We start from the raw sequence: 5,932 nt of genomic DNA on the forward strand, positions 1-5,932 counted from the left end.
GTTGTGAGTGTGTTGGGGGGAGGGGCTATTTGAGGTTGGCGGAGAGAGAAAAGTGTGAGTCCTCAGAAAGTGGGAGGGTACACTGATGAAGGAAGAGGCTCTCAAATTTTAGGGCACCTCAGAATCACCGTCTTCGGCATGTCTCTGCGATGGGGACAGAGAATTGGCATTTCTTGTGTTGTTTAAAATTTTTTTTAATTAAAAGAATTTTTTTTTCAGGAATAGACTTCAGTGATTCATGGCTTACGTACAACCCCCAATGCTCATCTCAAGTGCCCTCCTTAATCCCCCTTGTGCATCCCCCCACCCAACGTCCCTCCAGCAACCCTGGGTTTGTTCTCTGTATTTAAGTCACTTATGGTTTGTCTCCTTCCCTGTTTTTATCTTATTTTTGCTTCCCTTCCCGTATGGTCATCTGTTTTATTTCTTAAATTCCACATATTTGCAAAATCATCTGATATTTGTCTTTCTCTGACTTATTTTACCTAACATAATATACTCTAGCTCCATCCACATTGTTGTAAATGGCAAGATTTCATTCTTTTTGATGGCCGAGTAGTATTACATCGTATAAATTCAGATGATACTGATGCTGCTAGCTCAGGGACCTCATCTTGAGAACCACTGGACTAGGACTAAACCCTAATTCTTGCACAGACATGTTTACTGCACAGGGGTATTTGGGCAGAGGGCCGTGCAGAAGAATTCTTGGGATTCAGAAGAGAGTTCCAAATGGGGATCCAGAGTGACTCTGTTGCCAGCACCAATAAAAACTATGGAGAGAAGGGAAGATGGTGTTAACACACAGTGAGAAAGGGAGCTAACCTACCTCTTGTCCTTAATTATAAGTTTGAAAAGTTTGAGAAGCGGATTACAAAATGGCTCCAGCAGCCAAGCACACAGGGAAATTCCTTCCACAAACAATGGTTTTTTAAGATCTTAGAAAGGCCTATAAGATGGTGTCCACTGTAGTGGGTGGAGAGATATGGAAGATAAACACTACCCAAGGGAACATCTTGCCCATTCAGCCATGAGAGTAAAATGAATGATCAGATATTAATATTTTGGGATTCAAGCAATTTTGGCTTCCATCTGGAAATGTTGACTTGATGGTTGTTACATGCTACTTCCAAAGGTTCATTAATTTCTCCAGATAATTTTGGTAATGGCGTCTATTCCACAGTTCACATAGTTTCAGAAGCTCTGGAAAAAGGGAAACAAGCAAACAACAGACATATTTAAGGTAATAAATGGCAGGGGAATTGGTGAAAACAATGTCCAGAAACCAAAGAATATCAATTTTTTTCCTCTTTGCAGATTTGATCTTAAGATGGTCTCATTGCATTTACTTCTCCAAGTTGTCTCCTCAAATTTAGCATCCTCCACTTGGCTATTCTGGAGGTCATGTTGCTAATCTCTTCAGGTATGTCGAGTCTCAAGTTCATCTCTGACCTCTCCACTCTATCCAGTCACTCCACTGCTATTCATCTCTGGCCCAGTTCTGCATTAAAAGGTCATACAAGCACCAATTGGTAACACGGCAGGGGAGAGGAATTCTCACCTCCATATTTTTTATTCATATATTCATTCACTTATCCATTCATTGAAGAAACATGAATGTCTACTGTGGATCAGGAACTAGGGGCATGGTAGGATGCTAGGGCCTGGGGATTGAGAGATGAATGTGATAGAGATTCTGTTAAGCACTTCACAGTATAGGTAGGGGGACAGACACATTAACAAGTAATTGCCATGCAGTGTAATGTGCTCACCAGTATTATGGTAAAATGGAATAAGGAGAAAATAGCTGCACTTGGGGGAGAACACAGAAAAGATTTCCCAGGGGAGGTAACATTTGATCTGTGTCCTGGAGAAGGTTTCCACTCCAAGGAAAAGATAAAGGCATTTCATACACAAAAAATGGGGAGAACTTGAAGGCTCAAAGGAGTATGGCCTGTCTCAGAGATGGCAGTTGGTCTAACATAACAAAATAGGCAATTTTGTGTTGTGCTTAATTGTGCAGGATTCAAAGCCAAACTATATGGGTGCAAATTTGGCTCTTCCTCCCCGAGTGATTTTAGACAAGTTATTTAACCTCTCTGTGCCTTTGTTTTCCTACATGTAAAAGTTGGATAAAAACAGCTTTTATCTCATAGGAGTGCTTTGGAGATTTAATAAGTTAACACATGTCACCTTCAGAACAGTGCTTTATATATAATAAATGCACAGAAAATGTCTGTCATTGTTGCAGACATTGCTGGCTTTCACCATCCTCACCATCACCATCCTCACCATCATCATCATCACCACCACCATCATTTATCATCATCCTAGCTTTGCCTTTTTCTTTTTATCTTTAAATCTAACTAGCCATTAAATCATCTCTAATAGTTCTACCCTCTATTCTAAACATTTCTTAAATCCATATTCTCATCACTGTCCCTATTACTATTATGTTACTTTAAGCTCTCATGGTCTCTTCTAATACTTAGAAAGTATGCTACTTGGAGAGGTTTAGCTCTTAGCCCTTAATGTCTTTCCCAGACCTTTCAAGCTTCCTATCCCATAAACTTTTCCATGGGGCCAAGAAATCAATGCATATAATGCTAGAAAGGTAATCAGTGACTAGATTATAAACAGTCTACATGCCAAGATAAGAAGTTTTGACTTAGTTCTGTAGCTGGTGGAGAGCCATTAAGTATTTTAAGCAGAGAAATAACTGATGAGGTTTGCATTTTATAAACATGAGGTAGAACTTCTAGAGATGGTATCTATAGATCTCTCTGGAAGATTGATTGGGGAGGAGAAGAGAGGGTAAGGGAAGAATCAAGATGATCCTTAGGGGTATTGACTGGAGAGACATGTTGGATGGGGTACTATCTTCTGACATGACTAGAACATGGAGTTGGGAAGAAAGAGAATCGGAATGAAGCTAGAGAGAAAAGAATGACTCCAGTCACAAAGCATTTTGGGCTTTTCCTCTGAGTCCAGAAGTAAGGACTTCTGAGTCTAGAATTAAGGATGCAGAGGTAGACGATTCTTTTGTTTGGGAGAATGAGAACAATGATTCTCTCCCATCGGCCTCTCTCTTCTGTACATCCTATTATGATACTCTTTTCTTCCCCAATCTTTGAATGCCTCCCTTTCTTTTTCAGGCCACTTAAAATTTAATTATCATTAAAGAACTGGAGAAGACTCTACCTCCTGTAAACATCTATTGTATCTGACTACTCTACCCCACACAAATGTCTGTTCTGATTGCCCATCATACTGAATGTTTAGATGCTTGGTCTACTACGTTAAATTACTGCCTTTAAGGGTAGAACCAATGATTGGGTCTTCCAGAAGGCACATACTAGGAACCTTAAACTACTTTATGGATTCAGAGAGTATTAGAGGGAAACTTTGAGGTCAACTTGTCTAGCAGTGTCCACCTGGAATCTAACATTCCAAGATCTTGTCATCGTGTCCATATGCCGTATTTCCTGTTTTAAGATCCTAATAGCTATTGTATAATTTCTTATCTTCTCTTTCTTACATATCAAGTCTATCTAAGATCCTAATAGCTATTGTTCTATTTCTTATATCAAGTATATCTAAGCTGCTTTGATACCCCTATCAATCTAGTTTAGTAATTCTGGTGATCACATAAGAAATGAATCAATGATTTCACAAACTGCAGGTCAGTAGAAAATTCTTTCAAAAGATGGAGGACATGAAGAGAGGACAAAACATTCCTTGGTGGTTGAAATTAGCAACCATTGCTCTTGGCCAACTGTCATTCAATGAAGGCCCTAGTTGAGAAGCTAGCTGAGGGTTACAAGCTCCTAAATAACTCACCTAAAACTAGGGTGCAGGTTTGGATGCATCCTGCTTCTTGGAATTCAGTACTGTTCCACTGAAGGGTCCTCATGAGTACCAGGAATTACTACTGACATGTACAGGATGGGAGAAAAGGATACCATTTGTTGAGAGTTTAATATTTACTAGTCACTCTATTGGCTGCTTTGTTTTGCATTATTTCATTTCTTCTCTGCAAAAATCTTTTTGTTTCATTTTGTTGTAATAAAAAAAAAGTTTTAGGTTATGAAATTGAGACCAAATGGGGTTAGGAAATGCTCCCCCAGGTCCACCAAGTTCAAAGTGGCAGAGCCTTTACAAATCCAGGAACTCTCTGGCTCTCAGTGTATATTCATCTGATTTTTGAGAAAAGTCTCTGATACAGGAAGCTTGAAAGGTGCTGGGAAAAAAAAGTCCCAGGGCTAAAGGGAGTACTCAGGAAAATGAGAGGTCTCAAGTAAACTAGAAAATTCCTTAAATCCTGTCCTTTTCAGGATCTTTATCTGGACTGAACCTCATTCTTTGCCCAGCTGTGCACCTCAGCTGTCTTTGTGTTGCCACAACCCATTCCCTTCCTCCTCCTTCCCAAATAATTCTGAGACCTCCATCCACTAAGGGACAGCTATGGAGATGGGCAACTTGCTATGAAAGCTCTGCTAACTCCACTTCTAGCCTCCTCCTCTCCTCTGACATCTCTACCTACTTGTAAATTCAGATATCATGTTGAACTTCAAATTTAGAACGTGTTCATTGTAAATTAGCTCCTCTTCCACTATTTCCCATTTTTATGATGACCTTATGATTTTTTCATCAGCTGGGCTCAACATGTACAAGTCCTTCTGGTCTTGCTCCCCTGGAGGTCTAAGATCTACTTCCCTGATGTCTTTCACAGCCTTCTCTATGATCCAAGGTCACCACCACTGCTCTGTCATGACCTTCATGACCTCCTTTCTGGATTATAGCAATAACCTCCTGTTTCCTATTCCATCTCACTCAGTTACTTTCTCTTTCCATCCATCCCATATATCTCTGGCAGATTAAGTTTTCTAAAGCTCTGTTCTGATCATGTCCTATTACTCCTTGAAAGCCAGTAATAGTTTCCTGTTGCTGCCCAAATAAAGACAAATGCTCAGACTCCCATGCACGCCTCCCCCAATTTCATTTCTCACCCCTGATCTCCCCATGTGATATCTCCTGTGGATAACTACAGTAAAGCATTTTCATACACTGTTTCCCTCTGGCCTTTCCATCTCTGTGCATTTGCTGACACTGATATGCCTTACACTCATCTCTCCACTGTTGCTGTCATTTGAAATTCTAGGCAGCAACCTCAGATTTACCATAAAGTAACTCTCTAGTGACCTCTAGCTTAAAGGTTCTCTTGTTTTTAGCCTTTTAGCCTCTCTCTTTCTCTCTCTCTCTGACATTTATCAAGATAGTTATAGTTTGGTTGTTTCTTTTCTTATGTAGTGGGTATAAATTTACAACTAAACTTCAGAGCATCAAGGGGCATCTGGGTGGCTCAGTTGGTAAAGCATCTGACTTCAGCTCAGGTCATGATCTCATGGTTCGTGGATTGAAGCCCCGCATCAGTCTCTGTGCTGACAGCTCAGAGCCTGGAGTCTGCTTCAGATTCTGTCTCCCTCTCTCTCTGCCCTTCCCCTGCTCATGCTCTGTCTCTCTCTCTTTCTCAAAATTAATAAACATTTTTTTAAAAAGTTTTATAATCGTTTATTGTCAAATTAGTTTCCATATAACACCCAGTGCTTCTCCCCACAAGTGCCCCCCACCATGACCATCAACCCCTCCCCCCCTCCGCTTCAGTCCATGGTTCGTCTCCAGTATTCAGTAGTCTCCCTTGATCTGTGTCCCTCTCTCTTCCCCGCTCTCTTTCCCCCTTCCTCTCCCCATGGTCCCCTGCCAGGTCTCTCCTGTTAGACCTATGAATGCAAACATATGGTATTTATCCTTCTCTGCCTGACTTATTTCGCTTAGCATGACACCCTCAAGGTCCATCCACTTTCCTACAAATGGCCATATATCATTCTTTCTCATTGCCATGTAGTATCTCATTGTATATATATACCATATC

At 40.6% G+C, this 5,932-nt stretch overlaps 1 long non-coding RNA gene across 1 annotated transcript in view; it reads left to right on the top strand.

The window, feature by feature from the left end:
• The first annotated feature begins 1,353 nt into the window (after nt 1-1,353).
• The window catches only part of LOC115304987, a 55,238-nt gene continuing 50,659 nt past the window's right edge, over nt 1,354-5,932 (top strand). The window contains exon 1 of the long non-coding RNA XR_003914710.1: nt 1,354-1,423. This is a non-coding gene — a long non-coding RNA (uncharacterized LOC115304987). The remainder of the gene's footprint in view (nt 1,424-5,932) is intronic.

The sequence above is a fragment of the Suricata suricatta genome, chromosome 10, assembly GCF_006229205.1.
Source record: "Suricata suricatta isolate VVHF042 chromosome 10, meerkat_22Aug2017_6uvM2_HiC, whole genome shotgun sequence".
NCBI lineage: Eukaryota > Metazoa > Chordata > Mammalia > Carnivora > Herpestidae > Suricata > Suricata suricatta.